The following is a 24764-nucleotide window of genomic DNA, read 5'->3' on the forward strand; positions in this document are numbered from 1 at the left end:
CAGTACAACGCCAGGGGCCTGGGTCACCCTGGCTGCGACTCCAAAAGCCCCAAGTCACTTCCCAACTTGAGGGTTGGTCTCCCATGGAGCTGCAGGGTCACCAGGCTCCTACAATGCAGGCTCTGTTCCTGCCAAGCACTGTGGAGCCTATGCAGCCTTGTGGTTTAAGCAGAAGAACCAAGGTTGAAAATGAACCTTGACTCTTACTCAAGTTAGGCAAACACGGAATACAAAACCCACCCTCTTTTGGGAGCACAGACTCGAGAAAGGCTAGCTTGGGAGAGTATTCTCCTCTGTAGCACACACAAGTGTATGTTTGATACCAGCACAAGCGTGCATTCCCAACTTACGCAGGAAGGGTTGCTTTAAAAAGAAATTACATTCCCACTACTAATTCCTGGGTTAGAATCTCTTTAAAAGAAATCTTTCACAGAAAAATAAAAAGCCCTAGTCTTGAGTAACACACCGAAACATTTAACACTAAGGTTATATCACCACAAACAGCAAAGATACCTAAGTGAAAGCCAGGCTTCCTGATGCTATTGTAGGGTCAGCTTGGGTGGCAACACCATGGGAGATCCCTGACTCACAGGAATGATAAAGCTGGTGATGCCTCACAATGTGCTCTCAATATCAGCATTTGGGGTGCTTTGCTTATAAAATTCCTGTTATAAAAGGACCCCTAGGAATCGTCCCCAGGGTTTCCCACAGACCATGTCCAGACTGGCAAAGCAGGTGTGTGCCCACACATATCCTGTATGGGCTGACTACAAAGCACCTACATTCTGTCAATTCTGGAAATTTCTATGAAATATGTACTTTTACTTATTATTGCTAGTACACTTAGAGTGTAAAGTAGAAAGGTGAAAGCCCTGCGATGGAAGGAAGCAGGAGGCCACCCACAAGCCTGGGGACCATTCCGAGGCTGGCTGACTGAAATTCACTGGCCCACCTTGAAGGTGCTGAGAGAATGTTTTTCCTTCTGTTCCTGGAGGGTAAGGATTCAGGGAACAAAAGTTAAGTGGAAAACCAAATTCTTCAGACATGGACTACATCTGCTAACTCATGTGACCTAACCAGCCTAGTCCAGTTTGGCCAGTTCAGCCTAATTTGGCAATTGGGATTAACTAGGCTTTGTGAAAGGACCTTCAACAGCGCCCCTGGGGCCAGGTCTCATCACTAACTAGCTGCTCCCCTGGGGCCACGTGTAGGCACTCAGAGAAGCCATGAGGCTGGGGTGTGCTGGGGGATAGGGAGGGTGTCCAAGAGAACAAGTCCCCAGATCCATTTACTGGGCCCAAGATGACCTCCCAGGAAGGTACAAAACTAAAACAGAATGACAATGAAATAGAGACCCTAGCAGATATAGCTGTACCAGTGTCACCCTCTCCTAATTTTTTTTTAGTATTTTGAAATATTTCAAATATACAAAAGATTAAGAAAAACATCATGACCATCCATTTACCTACCACCTTACCTTTGATAAAGGTTTATCAAATGGAAACATTTTACCACATTTACTTCAGATATTTATTTTAAATTATCTTTCTCTTTCCAGAGAGAACCAGCCAGCACCCAGAATATATCACTTAGTACCTCCACACGTGTTTATCCTTACATTATAAATATGTGTCTCCACAAACAAAATATAGTGTGGCTTTGAGTGCTATATAAATGCTGCTACTGCAGGTTACCACTGGGCAATTTTTTTGAAAACTTAGTTTTTGAGATTTATTTGTATAAATACACATAGCATTAGTTCATTTTAATTCCTATGTTATGTAATTAGACCACAAATGGAAATGGGTCCACACTATGACAGGCACTTAGGTTTTAAAAATGTATGTATTTAAAAATTTATGTATTAAAAATTTATGTAGTATGACATGTCTCCCAGGTTCCCTGTGCCACTGCACAGATTTCACTATGATATACCTAGAACTGGACTTACTAGGTCACAGGGTGGGCACGCATATGCCAGCTGCTGCCAAACTGCTCCCAAAGGGGCAGTGCCTCGAAGGTCCCCCCTCCCTCCACATCTCTGACAACATTTCCTACTGTGGTCAAACTTGAGACGTGGTGCCAATCAAATGGATATGACATTGCATTTTCCATGTTTATTAGCCCTTCAGATTTCTTTGCTGTGTTACTATTTATAGCCTTTGCCCATTTTTCTATTGTTTTGTTTTTTTTCCGTTTATAGGTATCCTCTACATACTATTTTGGATATTACTCATTTGTTGTTTTAGATGTGTCTAAGTCTGTGGTTTCTCTCTCAAACAATTTATAATGTTTTTGATATCAACTATTAATTATACTATTAATGTAATACAATTTACTAATCTTTGCCTTTATAGTTTGCCATTCTTGTTTCAGATACTACCCTAGAGTCATAACCTTCCCTTTTTTTTTAAAGGAAAAAAGTATTGCTATCCTTTAAATTTAAATAATTACTCATTTATGTTGGATGCAGGCAATACATTTCCCATGGGTGAAACTCAAAAGGACCAAAACGGTTCATACAGGGTGAAAAATCTCCCTTATATCCCTGACCCCCAGCCACCCAGGTTCTAACCATTGGGATGGGAGACAACCATTGTGACAGAAGTCATTTTATTGTTTAGAAGTTATTTTCTTCTAAGAACCTCAATAATACTTTTCGTAGGTAGTTTTTATTTATTATTATTAAATTTATTGGGATGACAATGGTTAGTAAAACTACATGGATTTCAAGTGTACATTTCTATAACACATCATCTATAGATCACATTGTATGCTCACCACCCAGAGACAGTTCTCCTTCCATCATCATATACTTGACCCCCTTCACATTCTTCTACCATTCCCCTCCCGTTAGCCTCTGGTAACCACTAAACTGTTGTCTGAGTCTGAGTTGTTGTTTCTTTGTTTATCTTGTTCCTTTGTTGCTTTCAGTTTTATATCCCACATGAGTGAAATTATATGATTCTCAACTTTTTCTGTCTGACTTATTTTGCTTAGCATAATAATCTCAAGACCCATCCATGTTGTCACAAATGACAGTGTTTCATCTTTTCTTATGGCAGAGTAATATTCCATTGTATATATGTACCACCTCCTTTACCCAATCATCTATCAAAGGACACTTTGGTTGTTTCCATGTCTTGGCCACCATACATAATGCTGCAATGAACATTGGAGTACATGTATCTTTACGGGTAAAAGTTTTTCAGATTTTTGGGGTAGATACACAGGAGCAGGACAGCTGGGTCATATGGTAATTCTATTCTCAACTTTTTGAGGAACCACCATTCTGTTTTCCACAGTGACTGTACCAACTTACATTCCCACAGTGGGAATGTGTAAGTGGGAATTGTGTAAGTGGGAATGTAGGTATTTTTTTAATCACCTGGGATTTACTTTGGCATGTGACAGGAAATAGTGATATAACTTTTCCCCATCAGTATAATTACCCAGCACCATTTCCTGATTGTTTTAGCTCCCCTCACCCCCTTCCCCCCCCCAAAGAAAAACATGTTCCCCCGACTTATAGGCCACCTCTGTCCCATCAAGTCTGCAATATACCTGGATCTATTATTACTGGACTCCATATTTTGTCCCACCAGTGTATTTATCTATGCCCTGCATCATCACCCCATTTTTGGCCTATGCCTCCTTTCCAAAAATTCTACTGGGATTTTCATTTGAATAACACTGAATTTACAGATGAATATAGTGAGAACTGACACTGTACTCTATGGGTTTCTCATCAATGAATATCGTATGGCAAAGCGCTACATTCATTTAAAAAGTTCTTTTAAACTTGCGGATAGCTTTTCATGGTCTTCCCTATAAAAGTCTTACCCATCTTTTGTTGTTAAGATTATTGCTAACTTAAAATATACAGGAAAAAGATATCTTTTGTAAATTACTCTTCTATTTCTAGCTATAGACAACCGCAGTTATTCATTTACCCAGATATTATGCTAAACTCTCGTCAAACCGAGTTTGTAGATTCTCTTAGATTTTCTGTTTAAAAAAAAATCACCAATGAAAAAAGACAGTGCCGTTTCTTGCTGTCTAATCCTTATTCTCTCTCTTTTTTTTCTTCTTCTTCTCTTTTTCTTGTCTCACAGAACTCTGTAACAGTGTTGAACACGGTGGGAAACAGGGCTTCCTAGTCTCATCCCTGAGTCTCCACTTCTGGTCTCATCCCTGAGTCTTCACCATTAGATGCTGTGTTGACCACAGATTTTTGGTAGAAGTACCATGTTTCCCCAAAAATAAGACCTAGCTGAAAATCATCTTTAATGCGTCTTTTGGAGCAAAAATTAATATAAGACCCGGTCTTATTTTACTATAAGACCAGGTCTATAATATAACATAACAATACAATACAATACAATAATATTATATTATATTATAATATTATACCAGGTCTTATATTAATTTTTGCTCCAAAAGATGCATTAGAGCTGATTGTCCAGCTATTTTTGGGGGGAAATATTTTTGGGGAAACATGGTATTTTCTCAGATTAAGCTATCTTATATTCCTAGTTACCTTTTCTTTTCACTTTTTTAACAGTTGGGTACTGAATTTTAGCAAATGTTTTTTCTTTATCACCTGACATTTTCTCTAACCTGAAATGGGTTGAATTACAATAATATATATTCTAATGTTAACTCACATTTCATTCTTATAATATAAACCCTTCTTGATGGTGGGCCTTTTCTTTTTTAATATATCACTAGATTTGGTTTGTTCACCTTTTTATGTGGGATTTGCATGCATGCTCTTAAGTAAAGAGAGTTAGAGGTCATTCTCAGACTGCTCTTATGTGGTCTTGGTAGCAAGGACACTCGAGTCTCATAAAATGAGCTAAGGATCATCCCTTTCTCCCTATTCTTAATAGATGTGGAAGAACTTGCCTGTAAAACTGCCTGGATCTAGTGTTTTAAGATCTGTTCCTGGAGGTATAGGGGCGAGAGAGCTGATTTTTTTTTTTTTAACTACTGATTCATTGTTTTGAGTTATAATTGACATATAGCACTGTATAAGTTTAAGGTGTACAGCATAGTGATTTGACTTACATATATCGTAATTACCATAAATTCAGTTAATATCCATCATTGCATGTAGATACAAAACAAAAAGAAAAAAAACGTTTCTTATGATGAGAACTTTTAGGATTTACTCTGTTAACAACTTTCATACTCGTATGTATCACACGACAGTGTTAACGATAGTCATCATGTTGTACATCACATGCCTACTAATTATATATCTTATAACTGGAAGTTTGTACCTTTTGACCACTTTCATCCAATTTCCCCTCCCCCACACCCTGCCTATGATAACCACAAATCTGATCTCTTTTACTATAAGTTTTTTTTTTAAGACTCTACATATAAGATCATACAGTATTTGTCTTTCTCTGACTTACTTCACTTCGCATAATGCCCTCAAGGTCCATCCATGTTGTCAATGTCAAAGCAGGAGTTTGTACTTTTCATGCTTGAATAATATTCCACCACATATACACCACAACCTCTTCATCCACGAGGAATGACTTGGCTACTGTAAATTGCTGATTCAATTTCAATGATTCCAGAACCAGCTTTTGGGTTTCTGATCTATATAATTAATTCTCATTATTCCTTCCTCCAACTTCTATTTTGTTCTATCCGCTTGCTATGGACATTTATTAATTTTCAGCCCTTTCTTTTTTAAAAATATATTCTTCATTTCTGTTACTATATCCTTTATTTCTGACTGGTTCTTTTTCATGGTTTCCACCTCCTTTTTTTTTTTGTCCCCGCCGTCCCACCCCCCGGTTTTTAAGCCATTGTTTCTCAGTCTAGTTGTAGGGCACAGCTCCCTGGCCCATGCTGGTATTATGAGCCTTGCGCTCCACCCAGCTGAGGCAGTCCTCCAGATGCTCACAGCAGCCCAGTTGCAGGAAGAGCCGTTATTCACAATCTTAGCTGTAGAGGGCGCAGCTCACTGGCCCATGTGGGAATCGAACAGGCGGCCTTTGGCGTTAGGAGCATGGCGCTCCAACCTTCTGAGGCACTGGTCCACCCCCTTTCTTTTTTCTTGTAGTAAATATTTAAAGCAAGAAATTTCCCTCTAAGTACTGCTGTAGCTTCATCCTACAAACTGCAATGCACAGTATTTTTTCATTATTGTTCAGTTGTATTTTCTAATTCCCATATTATCCCTCAAATTAATGAAGTGGCAGTGTCCTTAACTTTCCTAACATGTGGGGGATTTGAATTATTATTGATAATTTCCCATTTAACTGCACTGTCATCAGAGAATCTGTTCTGTGTGATGGAAAACAAAGTTTCCAGACTTTTAACCATGATAAAGAAAAATAATTTTTTATGTGACCCAGAATGGATGGACACATACACACACACTAGTACTAGTATGTGCATGTGTATGTACATATACACACGTAACAACATTCATGAAACAATAATTCAGTATTAGTACATGGGATGCACCAGTATTTTCTATGCCATCAAAAAATTTTAAAAGGTTTTTTCACAACCAACTAAATTGACTTTGAGGCTCACAATAGTTTGAAAAACACTGATTTAGATTATGAAATTTGATAAGTTTTGATAGATTGTGGTCAATTTTTATAAATACATGTGTACTCTATGGAATGACGGGTTCTACATGTATCCCTATTTTGAGCTTCATAATTTTCTATACAACCCTTCTAGTTTTTCGCCTACTTAATCTAATAGTTATTGAGAGCTTTAAAAATCTCCTACCATGATCATGGACTTACCATTTTCTCCTTGAAATCTGTCAATTTGTGCTTTATTTGGAGGCCATCTTATTAGGTGAACATGAAATCAGAATTGTTACATCTTCCTAATAAAGTACCTATTTTTTCCCTTATTATATGTAGTGACCCTCTTTATCTCTAACAATTTTTTTTCATTAAAGTCTTGTACGTCTGATTATTTTTAAAGTTATACAAACTTTTGGGGGTTAATACTGGCCTAGAATCATTTGCTATTCTTTACTTTCAAACCTTTCTGTGTTGGTACATTTTAAGTAGAGCTCTTAAAAATAGCATATAGCAGGATTTTATTTTAAGATCAGTGTGGCAATTTGTCTTTTTAACTGGTAGATTTAGTTCATTAACATCTATTGGGATCTCCTATATAACTGGACTAATATATATACCCTTATTTTGTGATTCACATTTACAATACTTTTTCTTTGTTTATTCTCCTCTTTGTTTGCATTTTATTGGACTATTTAAATTTTATCGCCTTTTCTTCTATGGTGTTTGGAAGTTATACATTCTATTTCTATCTTTTTTGGTGAGTACTAAAATGACAATTAAAATGATTTTTACCCCTACATTTTCCTAACATACATATTTGACCTCATTTCACCAATGCCTCTTGCCACTTCTCCAACAGAAGAACTGTAGGCCTGAAGTCTGGTGCCCTTTTACCTGAGATGAGCCCCTTTTCCACCTCGCTGTATCCCATCCCCCTTCCCACACCTGGACTACTCATTGTTTTGCTCCAGAAAACTCATTGTTTTACCCAAATGTTTACCAATTTATTTGCTCATCACTGCTTCTTTTAACATACTCCCTTCTTTTTGGGTCTTCCCAAAGTATATCCTTGACTAGTTCTTTCAACAAGGATCTCTTCTTGATAAACTCTGTCCTTATAGTCTTGATGAAACTGAATGGGTTAAATAAGTACGGAATTCCTGTTATTTTCTCTCACTTCTTTGAAGATATTATTTTGTCTTCTGGCTTTTCTGGGGGTTAGGGGGTAGACACAAGCTGTCAGTCAAGTTGTCATTTATTTATAACACCTTTTTAAAAAAACCTCTCATTACTATTAAGATCCATGTTTGGGGTTCTAAGGATTCAACAAAATAGTTTTTGGTGTGTATTTATTTTTGTTTCTCTTATTCAGGCTTATTGTGCTTTCTGAGTTTGAGGAGTCATGTTTTTCATCAATTCTGGAAAATCCTTGGCCCCTTAGTTCTTTGAAAAATTTCTTGTCTGTTTCTTTGTGGTGGAACTCCTAATTAGATCTCATTATCTCTGTGGTATCATTTGGGAAAACTGCTTAGATGTATATTCCACTTCACCAATCGTTTCTTCATCTGAATCTAACCAGCTCTATAGTCAGTCCTTTAACTTATTCTATTTGTTTTTTCCAAGTCAGTCTCCTTGTTTTCCTAGTATTATTCTTCCCATTAATGTTTTTCATTACCTACTTTTATGCCTTTAATAGTGATTTTGTATCATATCTTTGGTGGGACTTTAACAGCGGCAATCCTGTCTGGGCTGAGTTGTGGCGCTGTCTCTACATGGCGGTTTTACCATTGCTTCACCTAGGCCATCAGAGAAACCTGCATCCATGGACTGATTTTTTTAAAAGGATGAACCTCCTGTTACAAATTCTGAGGAGATTTGGCCTCCCCTGCCTGAGAACAAAACTGTTAAGCTCCACCACCTCTTGCCACTAGTCTGTCCTTTCATTGAGTGTGTGGACCTTCAAGGGTATAGGTTTTACTTGGGCTCAGGTCCCACTCCCCACCTTAGACAAACCCCTGTCCCTGCCTAGACATTAAAGCCCAAGGCCAAAGACCCAAGAAGACTCTGGCTAACAACGCCCCACCCACACTCCAGGGTCAATTTACTCCTGAGTGCCAGTCACTCCCCTCACCCTCGGTTTATGGCCTCTGGCAATCTCTTTACTACCTTGTAAGTTTAGCTATGCTTTTAAAGCATGCTTATTCACTTTAACATTTCTAAATGCCTGGAAAAGAGACTATTCAGATCATCTGATCTAAATTTTAAGTATAATCTCTGATTACTTTTTTACCCAAAGAAACTAAGAGAAATGCTGTAACTAAAAGATGTATTCTGAAATAATTTATTTCATGCTTAAAGAGGATGGAAATAACTGACTTCCTACTTTAAAGAAACAAGACTACTCATTTTAAAGAAAGATTGAAACACTAAAAATAGAAATGTATTCTATTACTATAAGCCTCTGCTTATTCATAAATTGGCCATTTCAGATTCAATTTCTATGCCTAAGGGGGGAAAAAAAGAATTAAGACGTTTTTGTATTTCTTCAAAATAATAGTCTGTGGGAAAGTAGGTACTTAGTAGTCCCAAATCTTCTGAGAGCTTATAAGAAGACTACAGGCTCTACCACATTTATGAAGACAATATGCCTTCAAGGTAGGAATCAAGAATTCTGACTTCTCAAAATGGACATGAACAGTTAAGATGTGCTAGCCCGCGACAGAATGCTTACTACAGTAGGCCTTAGGCTCCCAGAAAGCAGCAACCAGTCATTTCTGCACTGTATCCAAGCAAATCTCAGCATATCCACTGAATGAAGGCTCTACTAAATATGACATTAGGATAGGATAGGATAGGATAGGATAGGATAGGATAGGATAGGATAGGATAGGATAGGATAGGATGTCGCTCATTTATATGGTTTTATGTGATTATAAGGACCACATCTAAACAGAAAAACACAGGTATCCTGGTAGAGGAAAATAATGCACTGTGGGTCTTAACATGCTTTTGGAAAGAGTTATGTCTTGGTTCTTCACAGTTTTTACACTATTGCTAATGGTGTCTCTTTTAAGTTTCATTTTTTGTTTGTCGATGGTATACAGAACTGTAATTGATCTTTTTCCTCAGCAACCTTACCTAATTCTAGTAACGTCTAGTAGATTAAAATTTTTTTTTTCTAAGTATATAAGCATATTGCCTATGGATCAGTTTTTGTTTCTTTCTTCCTTCCCAATCTTATCTTCCGCTTCACTTTTCTTGAATTTTTGCGCAGGGTAGGTCCTCCCACACAGTGCTAAAGAGAAAGAATGACAGCAGAGAAAAAAGGGAAAGATTTAGGTGTCTTGTTATTTAGTGTGACGTTTGTTGTAGGCTTTTTGTAGATATCCTTTTTATTAGGTTCGTGGTTCTCTTCTTGGTTCAGTGTTGATAACTTACATCTTCCTACAGATTTATTTATGTTGTCACAACTTGCAAAATTATTGCCGCGTTGAGATGTAAAAAAGAAGCCTTCTATGTATGTGTGGTACAGTACCCTCTCATCTGGATCCTTCAGATATTTTTAATGAATACAATGATACCGATTTGATTTATTTTTATTCAGCACAAGTTGTTAAAAATAGTCACTTATTTTTTTAATGTTGACTACATCTGTGGAAGTCCCATTTTACATTCTTGATATTAATTATTTGTGCCTTTTTCTTGGTCAATTTTGCTTGATATTTGTCAGCATTATTCATCTTTATAAGAATGAAGTTTTGGCTTTGTTGAACTTCTCTATATTTGTTTCGTATTTCATTAATTCCTTCTCATTTTTACTTCCTTCTGATTGGTTTAACTTTATTTTACCTTTTGTAATTTCTGGAGACGGATGCTTAAACTTAGCTCATTTATTTTCATCTTTTCTTTTTTTTTCAGTGTTATGTATTTAAAGTTGTAAATTTCCCTGTAAATAATACTTTAGCTACATCCTACAAGTTTTGATATGTAGTGTTTTCACTATCATTCTTCTCAAAACATTTTCTATTTTCCTTTTTAATGGCTTATAAATACTAGAAGCATACTTTTTAAAATTTCCAAATATATAGAGATTCCTCTATCTTTTTATTCATATTTCTAATTTAACTGAATTGTGATCAGACTACTTGCTGCATATAATCCCAATCCTTTGAGATTTACTTTAAGGCCCGGATAGGGCCAATCTTTGAAAATTTAAGTCAAATATGTATTAGGCTGCAGTGTTTTATTTACACATAGTAATAGACAGACCACAGTCCTAATTTTGTTAAAGTTCTAATCCTTATTGATTTTTGTCTGCTTAGCTGTCAATTACTAAGAGGATGTGCTAAAATTACTATAATTATACATTTGGCCATTTCTTAAAGTTGTGTCAATTTTTGTTTTATATTTTTGTGATTATGTTAAGATGCAAAGTTAAAAATGTCTTATCTAAAATGAATTGAACTTTTATCATTATGAAGTGACCCTTTCTCTAGTTCTTTTTGTGGTAAAGTCTATTTTACATAACAATAATACAGCAGTTTTTCAAATAGCTGGATTTTTAAAAAGCAGGTATGATATGTTTATGTTTTAACAAGAGTAGTAAATTTACATTTAATATGAATGTTGATATATTTAAATTTAAATCTACAATCTTATATTGTGCCATTTCCCCACCTGTCCTGCGTTCTTTCTGTCTCCATTCTTACGTCTTTTTGAATTGTTTTTAAATCATTCCATTGCCCCCTTTGACTATTACAGAATACACTGTTTCTATTCTTTAGTAATAACCTTTAAAAAATAACATCCGTTCACAAAGTTAAACAAAACTTAATTCCTCTGTACTAATTCCATTACCCTTTTAATTTAAAATATTGTTTGCACATATTTAATCCTACCTTTTTTTCAGCCCCTCCCCATTACCAACATTGTTATTAGTATTTTACATTTGTTTAGAGTTGCCCAAATATTTACTACCTTCTTTATTCTTCTTATCGTACATCTCACTCTTCCCATTTGGCATTACTTGCCTTCCAAGAACATCCTTGAGAATTTCCTTTAGAGAAAAACTACCTTGGTTTTTCTCTTAAGTTACCTTCATTTCACCCTCACTCTTGATTTTCTCCTTTGGTTTATGTGTCACTACACTGTATATACGTGGGATTTTTCTTTTCTTTTGGGGGACGGGTGTCTCATCCATTCTGTAAAATTCTCAGTCATTGTCTCATATATACTGACTCTGTCCATAATCTCCCTCCTCTCCTGCAACTCCAATTAGACATACTTCTCAGTCTAGCCTCCCTAATTCTTAATAGGTCTTACGAATTATTCACCTATTTGGTTCTATAAGATGAAATCAGTATATTTTCTTCTGCTCCCTTTTCCAGTTCATTTAATGTTCTCTTCAATCTGTTGAGTTTATAATTACAATTATTGAGTTGCTCATGTCAAGAAGTTGTACCTGATACTTTTTTCAAACTTGTTAGGTCATTTGATAGTTTTCTTTCCTTGTGGTTATTTTCAATCCTGTCTGTTACTTTAAGAATAGTAGGAAGTGTTGTTTAAAATCAATGCCAACCACTCCACTGTCTTAGGTTTTCACAAATCTCTTTCTGCTGGTCCTCATTCGTAATGCTCTGCACTCCCTATGCTTAGCTATTTTTAAATAGGGACTGCTCATTTTCCTTTAAAAGTTATACCTGGAGATTCACTGAGCCCAGGATAAAGGTGAAGTCCTTCAAAGATCTGCTTGCTTGTGGACTAGCCCAGGAGCACTATCCGTTCAGGTGGACTCTACAATTTTAAAGCTGACTTGCGAAAATCCTATCACTAAGATTAAAGGATCTGCATGAGAAGCAACCTGCGAGTTCAACCTCACAGGAAAGGAATGGGCTTATTTCTGACTCGCCTTCACTGTGAAAGGTATGGGAGCCCTCTGTGGTTCTAGCCATAAGAAAGGTCTTCCATCGTACTGCCTCCCCACCCCCACTCAAGAGTTTGCCCAGTTCACCAAATGCTTTCAGGGTTATCCTTACCAACCAGGATTACTTTCACTGAGATTTTGCCTCCTCAATATCTTCCAAGCCATTTAATGCTTTCAAAGGCATTTTTATCTGTTACATAGCATTTGCCCCACTCAATCCCAGTCAGACCACCCAGTCCATCTTATCACCAGAAACACAGTTCCCCTTCTTTCTTTAAGCTACTGACATTTGGCACTGTTGTCACTCTTCGTCAAATGAAAATCCCAGCCAATCAAGCTCTTTAAAGAAAAAGGAGATCATCCCTGCTACATGACAGGAAGACTGGCTGTGCTAGAGAGCCTTCCAAACCCAAACCTGAATGTACAGCAATCCCGGAGGAGGGGAGCCTGCAGTGTCCTCGCACCACCAAACCTGGGCTCTGCACAAGAATTTCAGGAGGTGGGCGGATTTTCAGATTAGAAATGTGAGTCAGGGCTGAATGACCTCTGGTACCCAACCACTGTCTCTTTTGTTCTTAAGAAATCCACTTAATACTCACTATATTAACCTGGGTGGGGAGGAGGATCCAAGGAAGAACTCAATCTCCAGATTAGAGCTCTGCTGAACTCCTCCCTTCATTTAACTACTCCAAGAGGAGCTGCCTTTCCACTCAGATTTGTGATTAAGAGGCAGCATTTGCTCATCAGCAATAAAATCTAACCCTCCCTCTTTCACAAGCCCTCTGCAAAGGCACATCTCTGATTAAGGAATTCTGCAGCCAAGCTTTCCCATCTCTGACAAAGAGAACTGCAGAACAAGAGTGATTTCTTATTAATAAGCAATGGTAACTCAAATTTCATTCTGGGTCCTTTTTGAAGTCACCCATTGTATAATATATTCCAAGTTCTCATATACTGCTGGTGGGAGTATAAATTAGTACCAGCACTTTGGGAAAAAGTCTGGCACTCTCTTCTAAAGCTGAGCATTTGTGGCTCCAAGATCCCACTCCTATGAAGAGACCCAATGGAAATGTGGACAAGTGATTACCTGAGTCAGGGGCAAGACTTTGTATTTTATAATACCGGGGGTGCCAAACAAACGTATACAAGTGGACACTTTGGTCAACGTTGCTCAAGCAGTAGTTCACTGTGTCTGGACGCTGATGGTAACCACTTTGAGCACCTCTTGTAATTGCAGAAGTCAAACGTGACTTGTAGTCATCTTTTGTTATCGATATTAACAGCAATGGTAATATTGAGTATTACAATTTTAACACACAGTTTTTCTTTCTTAAAATGTTACACATTTTTGGCACTCTCTGTATAATGTAATTTATATTTTAATATAAGCCCCAAATAAGAAACTATCCAAGTACCCATCCACAGTGAAATGGATAAACTGTGATGTATTCACGATGGAGTCCTATACAACAAGAATGAACGAGCCCAACAGCACAGATGAACCTCACACATAACCAATGAAAGACCCAAAAGAGCTTATGCCATGTGATTCCATTTACATCAAGTTCAAACACAGGTTGAATGAATCTGTGTGCCCAGGACCCTGGAGGGTGGACAGCAACTGGCGGGGGCACAAGAGGGACGGGGTGGGGGCAAGGGGGGAGGATAATCTGTTTCTTGATCTGCTGGTTAAACAAGGTGTTTAGTTTGTGAAAGTTTATTGCTCTACAGACTCATGACAGTGAAGTTTTCTGAAAATGTCTAAGCCAACTTCGGTAGGGAAGTGCACCATGTGGATCCGGAAGGAGAAGCATCTTTAATGACAGGAGGAGCTACTACAACACTTTCACTCCTGTCTCCTCTCACGTGCATACTCGCATGTGCGACGTTGCTCCCACCAGAGAGGGAGTAGCCAGGACCAAGGTCAAGGCAGCTGGTCACCCCCTGCTTTAACTGTCCCATAGACCCTCACTTGCCATGGCCATGACCACTGTTCCATCCTCCTTACTGACTTTTAAAAATCAAACTGTTCAGAATAAGGCTCAGGCTCTTCCAACTTAAGAGGGAAGAGACCTAACGAGAGTAGCTGGGCTTTAGAGTCGTGGATAAAATTGACCTTTTAAACGTCCCTGACACATCACTAATAAGACTTTTCATTAAGGGTGTCAATAATTCATTTATTCTTCAGCACTGACTCCTTCCTTCCCTCCATCACTGTGATTACCACTAAATTCTGAAAATTACGATATTTCTTTCCAATTACCACAAATATCTAGAACTCACAAAGAAATGAAAATATATTCAACAGAAATAAAGCTACATCTAATTCCTAGTCAGGATGAATCTTGAAAAGAAAATAGTTTTTGATGTAGCTGAGTTGTGCATTTTAACAACTGAATGAGAAGTTCCAGAAAAACATAGCACCTGGGCTTAGGGCCAGAACAAGGGTGTTCCACAAAAAATGAGTAGACCAGATCATCTGGTCAGAAACTGCTAGGAATCTAGGCTCTACTTTTCATTTCTTTGCCTAAAAGCAAAAGTAGGAAGACAGGAGAAACAAAGGATGGGGACTAGGCCTGGAATGGTCTCTTACCAACCAGACCACTTGTCCCAATTTTCTTCCACCTCCCCTGGCCTCCATGAGCAAGTCCTCCGAGAATAAAGAAAAACACCATGCAACGAGGCAGGAGGTTAATCTCATCAACTCCTTTTACTCCTCAGTCTGACTAAAAGAGAGAATGGAATCCCAACTACAGGAGAAGAATTTTCCCTCCTCCCAATAAGGAACACTCTTGCCACTAAACACAAAACCCACCACACCTCTTTTCAGAGCAAGTCAGCTCCTTGTTCAAACCAATGCGTCCTTTATTTCCCTGTGCAATGAGCATTAGGTGGGCCTTGCAGAGTAACTGAGCGCATCAGTGATGACACACTTAGTTACTCTGCAAGCCCACCTAATGCTCACCGCACAGGAAAATAAAGGATGCAAGCAGCCAATTCTCCCAGAACCTGGGAACACCTGGGAAGGACCCAGTCTGGTGAGCGGTCCTGGCATGGATGACACACCGTGGAGAAACAGGTAGCACGGAAATCAATATAACCGGGCTGGAGGTTTGAGGTGCCTGGGAGAGAGCAAATGCCCAGGCCTCCTCCTAAGAGTCACTTTAAACCCGTGGCCTCTCCCGGCAAAGCAGGACCATACACATTGGACAGTGTCCGACCACAAGTGTAACTGTCAATTTCCCAACTGGAGCCAGGCTGGAGGGAATTCAAAATCACCTGGCTTTGGGATATGTTTTTTGTGTTTATTATTTGATGCTCTAGGAATCTAGAGTACTTCAAGCTAAACAATAATATACTCATAGAATATGAGCACTAGAAAATCATCTCTTCATTAGCTCAGCAAGAATGGACACCTACTGCGTGCCACTCACTGTTCCAGGCATTAGGGATATCTCGGGAAAACAAAAGACACATCCCTGCACTGGTAGAGCTTATGCTCCAGTGACAGAGATGACAAAACAAATCACATATGCAGCATTTCAGATGACAGTAATGAAGAGAAAGCCATGAAGTGAAGTGGGTCAGGGAGCAAGAGTGGGGGTTGGGGATTGTCAGGGGCTATCAATTTAAATAGGGTGGTCAGGAAGGTGACACTTCACAGACCTGAAGAAGATGGGGGGAGCAAGCCATGTGGCCATCTGGGAAAAAGCTCCCCACAGAAAACAACAGCATGTGCAAAGGCCCTGAGGCAGAAGCATGCCTGAGAAACAGAAGCGGCCAGTGTGACTGAAGCAGAGGACAAGAAGGCCAGAATGAAAGCGGGGCCCTTGGAGGCCGCTGTGGGGATTCTCGCCAAGGAGAATCTTGAACAAACAAGTGATATGATCTACTCTTGGAATAGCCTAGAAGGTAGGGGATGAGGACAAAAGCAGGGAGACAACTTCAGAGCTAATACAATAACCCAAGCAAGATGAGAGGGATTTGGACCAGGATGACGTCAGTGGAAGTGGTGAGAATGGTTGGATTTTAGCTCTAATTTGAAGATAGAGGTGACAGGATTTGCTATGTGTACAGGATACAAGTGTGGGAAAGCAAGAAGTTAAGGATAAACCAAGGTTTGTGGCCTGAAAGATGGAGCCTTCTGGCCTAGTTTCATTTTATAGGAGGAGGAAACCGAAGCCCAGGGCAGAGAAAAGTTATGTCCAAGGTCACACCACTTATTTCTAGGACTGGAACCCCTGCCAGTGCTCCTCCCACTGCCCCAACCTGCAGCTCAGGGGGAGACACTGGTGACCATTCAAGTCACACCCAGATGCCCTCCAGCTCCTCTCTGCTTTCTGATGTTGGAGTATACAGTGCCCCCTCAGGAACCACCAATACCCACACACAGCTTGTAAATCAGGGTAGAATGCTGGTAAATGAGAGCACAGGCCCTGCCCAGTGCAAGCGACCACGGTCCATGGCTGCCATGCAAAAAGGCAGACCTGGTGTGACCAGAAATTTCCATTTTTCCCAAGAGAACACCAAAAACTCTATATTTTAATTTTAAAACTCTCCATTTTTAAAAGGTGGCTTAATTGTTTAGTACATGAGGTTGGTCAAGCAAATCTCACGTACAGGCCAAGTTCCAAGTTCAGTCCATACAGGGTACCAACCTGGAACCAGACTCAAGACAGCCTAAAACAGATCTTGTTCACCCACCCCTCGGCCAGGGTTAGGGCATGGAATTAAAGGTTTCACCTTAAAATGGTCTTTTATTCCAGCTTTTAAGCCAGCAGATGATATTCATTATCACTATAAATAGATAACTCCTGGCACAATCTTAGTGGACCTCCTCTCTGACCAAGGAGAGAGTTAAGTAGCTGCCCATCATTCTGGGTTGTTAACTTTGGTTTTACGTTCTTCTCAGAATATTAAGATTAGCCCACTACAGCTAAGAATTCAAAAATTCTTCCCAAATACCTTCCAAAATGAGCCTTTCACAGTTATATGCAGTATAACAGAGCGTTGCAAATAGTCACTGACCCAGGAAACAACTTATGCTAGCCAAGTATGAAACCACCAGTATACTGGAACGTGTAAGGTTTGGGAACCAGCAGCTGTTCCAGTCTCGTCAAAATAATTGAATTTAGAAATTACAAAACTTTCTTTATAAATTAAAGTTGCTGCCCATTGCTAGACAGATGGGAGACACGTCACTTAGGACACTGTAAAGGAAACACACTACGTAGATGTGTCTGGTTTTCAGACCCGGGAGTCAGGTTGCCTGTTTCAGGAGACTCATCAGAATTTTTTGGCTAAGAAAACAGTCTCCTAGGAAGTACCCAAGTTAATTTTCTATAGCACTAAGTGACCCGTTTGCCCAGGCACTCTCACTTAAATACGTATTTACTTTCTCTACAAGCCATATGCTTTTTGCCCAATAACTATTTTTTGTGTTTGGTTTGATCATTTCGATGCTGTTGGTATTAGGTAAGACTCTCTCCAGGGCAGGGCCACTATCTGTGCTGCCTACCCACACTTTTTTTTTTCTTGGTATGCAATTTATAATACACCCAAGGAGTTGGGAATAAATGCTTTTTTATCTCATTATGTTGAAGCACATGAACTGCCACTAGTCAACTGTTTTGATGTACAGAATTGGTCATTTCATATGGTTCAACACAACAATATTTCAAAATGATCAAGAGGAATAGAGATCTGAATGTTTACAGAATACCAGCTATCTCTAGACTAGCTCTGCTCAACAGAACTCCCTGCGATGATGGAAATGATCAAAATCTCCACTGACCAACACATGGCTACTGAGTTCTTGAAATGTACTGGTTAGTGTGTCTAAAAAACTGAATTTAAAATTTTAACTTGAATTGTTTTATGTTTAAATAGCTCTATGTGGTTACAGTATCAGAGAACACAGTTTTCTAGATGGTAGCTTCTTCAGACAAGAACTAGGTCTCACCCCTTTGTATTTATAGTGTTTGAAGGCCCAGCACACAGGAGATGCTTGAGAAAGAAATGAAATTAAAAATACCTTCTTGCATTGCTACATTTGCAACTGACTCCCAACCTTCTTTCCATTGAAGCTTTTAATTTACATCTTTTAGTTCCATTGTCCTCCCTTGGGTAGTTATTCTCCCAGCAAGTGTGGAATTATACAGTCCTGTAGGTGAACATTCAGAAGGCCGTGCCCATATCACCCAGCAGCTGGGCAATGGGAACTGGCGTGATAACCACCTGACTTGCTGGGCCTTCATGTTCTCATCTACAGAATGGGGGCAACTATACCCACTCTATAGAACGGGTTGTTGCAAGGCCTAGATGTACGTCAAAGGTATGGAATCTGATTCTAAACAATAAACCTTAAAAATAAAGTTGGACTCAGCTTCAGCAGTCCAATGACATACAAGACCACTAATGAGGCTATGTTAACAGGTATGGCAGTCTACCTTATTTAGCCAACTTTTATTGTTACAGGACAGGCCTTAACCACTGCAGGTCCAGGATATACAGATGGATAGCACTGTCTCTGCTTTCATAATTTTGACCATTACTTTTTTCTCCCCAAACAAGATTTTAGCAAAGAAAATCTGGTGTCTCAAAAGACTCTCTGCCTATGTGTCATTCACCCATTAGTTAAAGCTCCCAGGGATAAAAGAACAAGTAAGAAGAGTCTGGGGTCCTGACATTTGAAAAAGGTGTCCCTGCTACATAATAAACCAATATTCCAATTAAATCACATGCATGCAACCAGTTAAACAGAATTTGGTATTGTATAATTACAGCAGCCTGTTGACTCAGGGCTCATTTCAATGAAGAGCAAAACTGCTCAAATGTGACTCAGTGATTTGGGATTTATTTAAAATTCTCCCATCACCGAAAAATATTCATGCACTAAAGTACCAATCTAACTTAATTTCTTTATAGATTTTTGAGGCCGATTCTCTAAAATAAAAAAAATTGTGTTACAGCATGCCGATAGCTCTACCCACGGTACACCCCGTATTTTCAAACCAAAAACACCTTTCCTCTCCCCCTCCCAACCTCAATGGGTCCAGAAGCCCTGCATGCCAGGTTCGTATTGCTCTTTGTAAAGGGAAAACAACCTCCTAGGACGTCTGCCCCACCTTCCATCCTCTACTGAAATAGAGGGAAATGGTATCTCTAGGACCTCAGAATCGGAAGCTTCTTTCTGGAAGGGAAACAGGTTGGCAGCCCATAGTGGGGTTGACCTTTGGAAAGTTCATAAAGGAACTGAGACGTCACCACAGTAAGCAGTATATTGCAGGATCTCAAGACTTCTCTGGTGTCAGACTAATGGGAAGTTAAGACAAGCAGAGGGAAGGTGTAAAGCAGGAGGGAGGTTCAGCGGAGAATGTATGCTCCCCAAATGCACCGGGGTGATGTAAAAGGCGCAGCTGTCCCTCCTGGGAGTGCTGGACAAAAGACTTAGGTCTCCAAGATGCTCAACAGTAGTATTATTGAAAAGATCTCTAGCCTGGGATGGGAGGCCCTAGTGGGCCCACTTTCCCCAAACTCCAGAATGTGCCATCCAAACACCATCACACTGAAGGTTCCAACACATTTGGCAAACAGTGGTGTGGGAGGCTCCCAAGAGCCTTCAAAGTTTCATTTCCTTGGTGCTTCCTGCTGACCTCTAACCTCCGGGAGTTATTGCCAAACTGCCTTCTGTTTGCACAAGGTCCCAGTTTTTACCCAGCACTTGCCTGGGCGGCTGCCCAGCCTCTAATTGTGAGTAGTTGGTACTATCTCCAGGCTACAGATAAGGAAACTCAAGTTCAGAGAGGTTAAGGGACCTGAGCAGAGGGTTTGTAAGCACGGAGGCTTACGGGTGGAATCCAGCCCTGAATTTGCAACAGGCAGATGGAGCCAGACGGACTCCACCTCCCTCCCGTGCCCCGCACGCCCCTAAAAACTCATCCCAACAATAACGGCCAACACTTGTTGACTACTCCCTACGTGTGCTGGGTTTTCACAGGCTTTCTCTTAAGTAGAATTATCAGCAGCCCTGTTTTTCACACGGGGAAGTTGACACCCGAGTGAAACAGCTGGGTCGAGGTCACCCTCAACGGTGCAGGGATTTCAGATGCCCCCTCCTTTAACTATCACACCATAACGAGCTACCATTTATGATCTGTAATTAGAGGAGGGGTTCCCGAAGCTTCCCGGACGCCCTACCGGAAGCGCGGACCCCAGCCTGTCCTCCCCTGCCCCAGGGAGCTTGAAGGGAAGCCGGCAGGCCGGGACGGGAGCCAGGCCGGGTGCCAGCGCGCTTGCCCGATCGGGCCGGAGGTACCCACTTCCGCCCAGGCCTGGCACCACCGATCCATTCATCGTGGCCCGGGAGGGGCAGGCAGGTCAAGGCCCGGGGTGCCCCCGTATCCACGCCGGGCGCCCTCGCGCTAGTCTCCGCGCGGCTGGAACCGGGAAACGGTGCCTCCGGCCCCGCCGCCAGGGGGAGCAAAGAGCAGCCTCCCGCACTCCGGGAAGTTGCCCCGGCGGCCGCCCGGGTGTCCAGACCCCAGACGGCCCCCGATCCCCGCAGGTCGACTCCCGCAGCCCCGCGTCCCAGACCCATCCCGTCCGGGGCCATTCAGCCTCCAGAAGCGCCTCCAGGCCGCAGCCCGCAGGCGGGCGTGCTCAGCCCGCGGGCCCCCATTCAATCCCGCCCTCCTCTCCCCCGGCCGGCCTCCGCCGCCTTCCGCCTGTCCCCCCCACCCGCTCCAGCCCGGACTCCAGCCGGGCAACGTCATCCGGCCGCTTTCCGAAACTTAACCCCTTCCTCCGCCAGCTGTGCGCCACCCCGCCCCACCGCCAACTTTTCTTTGCCCAACTTCGGAGCGCGCGGGCCAGCCCGACGGCCCGGCGGGGAGGGAGACACGTCGCGCAGCGGGGCTGCAGCAGGTCCCCCCGACGGCGAGGGGCCTGGGTCCACACCGCGGGGCGCGCTCGGCCGACGCCCCTGCACGGGGTTCGGTCGCGAACTCGCCACGGGGGCCCGACCCGACCCCGAGGGGCAGCGGCCGCGGCGACGGCGGGCGGCGCTGCCGGGGGAGGGGCCGCCAAGGAGACGTGTCACTTGCGGCGCGGCCAGGCCCGGCTCCGACGGCCCGGCCCGCGCGCCGTCGCCGATACCGCTGCAGCAGGGCCCGGCCAAGTTTCTTACCTGCAGCCGGAGACGCGGGAGGAAGAGCGAGAGGGCAGGAGCCGCCGTCGCCGCCGCGGAACCGAGAGAGGGGAGCCGGCCAAGCCTCCTCCGAGAAGCCGCCCCCGAGCAGCTGCAGACGCCGCGACCCTAACGCCGCCCGCCCCGTCTGCCGTCCGCTCCGGCCGCTCGCTGGCTGCGTGCGCGCGTGTGGAGTCGTGGCACTTTCTGCCTCGGAGCTGGCGAACGGCCCCCTCCGCCGGGATCGCCGCCTCCTGCCTTCCCCACCCGGACCAGCCATTCATAGAGCCGCCTCTCCCCATTGGACCGTGCCCCGCCACTCCGCCGGCTGCTGACCAGTCAGAGCGCGGGCAGCCAAGCCACGGCGGCGGCCATTGGGCAGAGAGGAGGGTCTTTGCCTCGGCCAATGGGAGAGGGGAGGAGCTGAGGGAAACCGAGGGGGCGGGACCGGAGCGGGGCGGGGCCGCGCGGCGCGGCGCTAGGCCCTGCGCGGGGGCGGGGCGGGGCCAGAACGCCCCACCAGACGGGGTAGGGGGTGGCGCTGGTCGGCCCCGCCCACTCCGGGTCGGCTGTGCTGCTGCCAGGGGGTGACTTAGGGTAGGCTGTGCTTGAGCGTGAGGCGGAAGGTTCGAATCCCAGCGGCGCCAAGCCTGCGCCCCCGTACTCCTCTGGGCTGAGGTAGCGGTGGGTGTCTCCCTGAGCAAGGCTGTATAGCACACCAACAACCCGGAAAAATGCTTTATTTAAACCCAACTAACTTCCCTTACAGCAGCACCCCTTCCGGGCCCCCGGCCGTGAGGATAGGCTCTGCTGGGGGGCCAGTCCAGAGAGGGCAAGTCCCTATCTTCAAAAAGACTGCAATCAGCACCAGAAGAATTTTCTTGAGTAAATGAAGGAATTGGGGTGGAAAAGCCAGAAGATGCACGAGTAATGGAGGGTGGACGTCATTGCACCCATTTTTAGGGAGCATACAACTGAGGCAAAGTCTGAGTTATTCATCCAAACCACAGCTGGCAGAGCAATAATTACATTCTGCCTTGTGGCTTTTACTCCATGCAATGGGGAGAGTGAGAAGGTCTGACCCAAGAAAACTCACCCATTTCCCAGAAAATGGAGTAAATGGTACTTCATTACGTGACAGTTACCCCCGAATGTAAGCCAACACTCTTCATAACAAAATAAGTCTTTCAATTAAGATAGTTTCAAGCCTGTTTTTTTAACCATCATATCAGTCTCTTAAAGCTAACTCTTTGAACTTGAGCCAAAGCAGCTATCTTTGAAATTAAGGTTTGTGAGAGGCCAAAAGAGCTGCGGCAGCCTGATCTGCCCAACACGACTTCCCTGGCCCCTGTGGCTGCAGAATCCTGTTCAGATGTCTATTTCTTGGACAACTTCACATACCTCCCCCCATCCCCCCACCCCCGCCCCTTTGTCATTGGTACTATACTAGGAAGTTGTTGTTAGGAAGATGTGGAAAATATAAACAGTTGTGAGGGAATAAAGAGGGGCTGGGTTGAAATGAAACCATTCCTATTTTTAATCTCAGCAGTTCCTTAGCATATTAATTATTAATCAATGGGAATTAACCTGGATTAGCTTTCAACATTCGGTCTTTATCCAGTGGTGAGCTCTGGCTTGAAATAAAAGTCAAGAATCCCAGCTTCTGTCTGGCATTTGCTACCATCTAGTTCTAATTGACCACGAGTAAACCAGTTAACCTCCCTGAACACGGGTATACTCCTCTAAGATAATCAGTGCCCCCTCTGCGTTTTAGAGATAAAGTTTATTCATTTATTCATTCATTTATTCATTCATTCATCTACTCGCATTTATTGAGTGCTGTAGTCAAGCAGCCTAGAGTGATATACTGACCCAGTAAAGACCCAATTACCTTCAAGGACCTTTCTGTGGACAGAGACCTCCTTTATCTTATTCACTGTTTTGGTTTTCCCAGAAGGAGATCCTGACAGGAGGATTTGGGTTCAAGTGACTCATCTGAGGGATGATCACAGGAAACATGGTAGAGAAATGGGATGGGAAGTTGCTGGTAAAGAGCATAGTATCAAGCAGGTGACTGCTGTAGGCACCGGGGCTAAGTGTTGCTGGGCATTCAGAAACCATGTGGTACCTACCCGAGAGATGTCCTACCTGAGGGGTGATGAAGTGGGTTATTTATCTACCTGCTCCCTGCCCTTGTTGGTTGAGGGCTCCTTCTGGGGGGGCTTGAACTTGGCCCCGTAGCCCATCAGGCAGAGAAAGCCTTCTAACAGAGCAAAGCAGCTACTCAGAGCAAGAAGCCCTTGGCAGAAGGTGAGTGCCTGGAGGGCGGTGATGGAGGGGAGTCATAAAAGTGTCTTCTACCCAACTGTGACCCAGTGCCTGCACAGAGTAGAGGCTCAAGAAATGCATGTCCCATAAATATTGTTAAATTAATTATAGGATTATAAAGTTCCTAAGAGAAGGGGGTGTTTACAAAAAAGGGGCTCTCTGTTCCCTCCCATAATTTAATGTTGGTTTGGCCTCAATGTAGGTTCCAGTATGGGAAGGTGGCCTAGCCTGAGCCTTTGCTTTTCTTCCCTCTCTGCCCCTTGCCTTCCTCCACCAGGATCCATCGGGGTCAGGTCAGCCCCCACACTGGCCCCCCACCTACTGGCCTGGCCACTGCTATGTCCACAGACTCCCATCCTTGGCCCTGCTCAGTCTCATCAGTGTATTTCAGCCTTGCTCTCTCCCAGGGTGTATCTGGGAAAAAGCAGAACCATCCCAGGACTAGATGGACAGGAGTGCCTATGAGGATATGAGGGGCTTTCCCCCAGGCTCAGAGCCCCTGGCCCTGTTGCATCTTCTACCGCAGGACTGTATTTGCCAAATCACGCAGCCTCCTATGGCAGGAGAGAAAGTTAATTACAAAGTCTGGCATCCAGGTCCTGTCAGCTCAGTGCCAGGTACCAGGCTAAAGCCTGGGAAATGTATTTCTGCAATCCCCTTGGATAACAGTCCATTCGGGGACTGTCACATGTAAGCAGGTCAGAGAAAGAAGCCCAAGGTGATGTGGGAGTCCGTGGACAGGGGCATTAACCCAGAC

The 24764-nt window shown here is 42.7% G+C and overlaps 1 protein-coding gene across 5 annotated transcripts in view; it reads right to left on the reverse strand.

Annotated features, from left to right (window-relative positions):
• The window catches only part of RRBP1 (ribosome binding protein 1), a 74111-nt gene extending 52170 nt beyond the window's left edge, over positions 1-21941 (reverse strand). For all 5 annotated transcript variants that reach the window (XM_074317744.1, XM_074317745.1, XM_074317742.1 and 2 more), the window contains exon 1: positions 21680-21941. The gene's annotated coding sequence lies outside the window, so the exon portion shown is untranslated. The remainder of the gene's footprint in view (positions 1-21679) is intronic.
• Between the last annotated feature and the right edge of the window lie 2823 nt (positions 21942-24764).

The sequence above is a fragment of the Rhinolophus sinicus genome, linkage group LG13 (genome assembly GCF_036562045.2).
Source record: "Rhinolophus sinicus isolate RSC01 linkage group LG13, ASM3656204v1, whole genome shotgun sequence".
Classification (NCBI taxonomy): domain Eukaryota; kingdom Metazoa; phylum Chordata; class Mammalia; order Chiroptera; family Rhinolophidae; genus Rhinolophus; species Rhinolophus sinicus.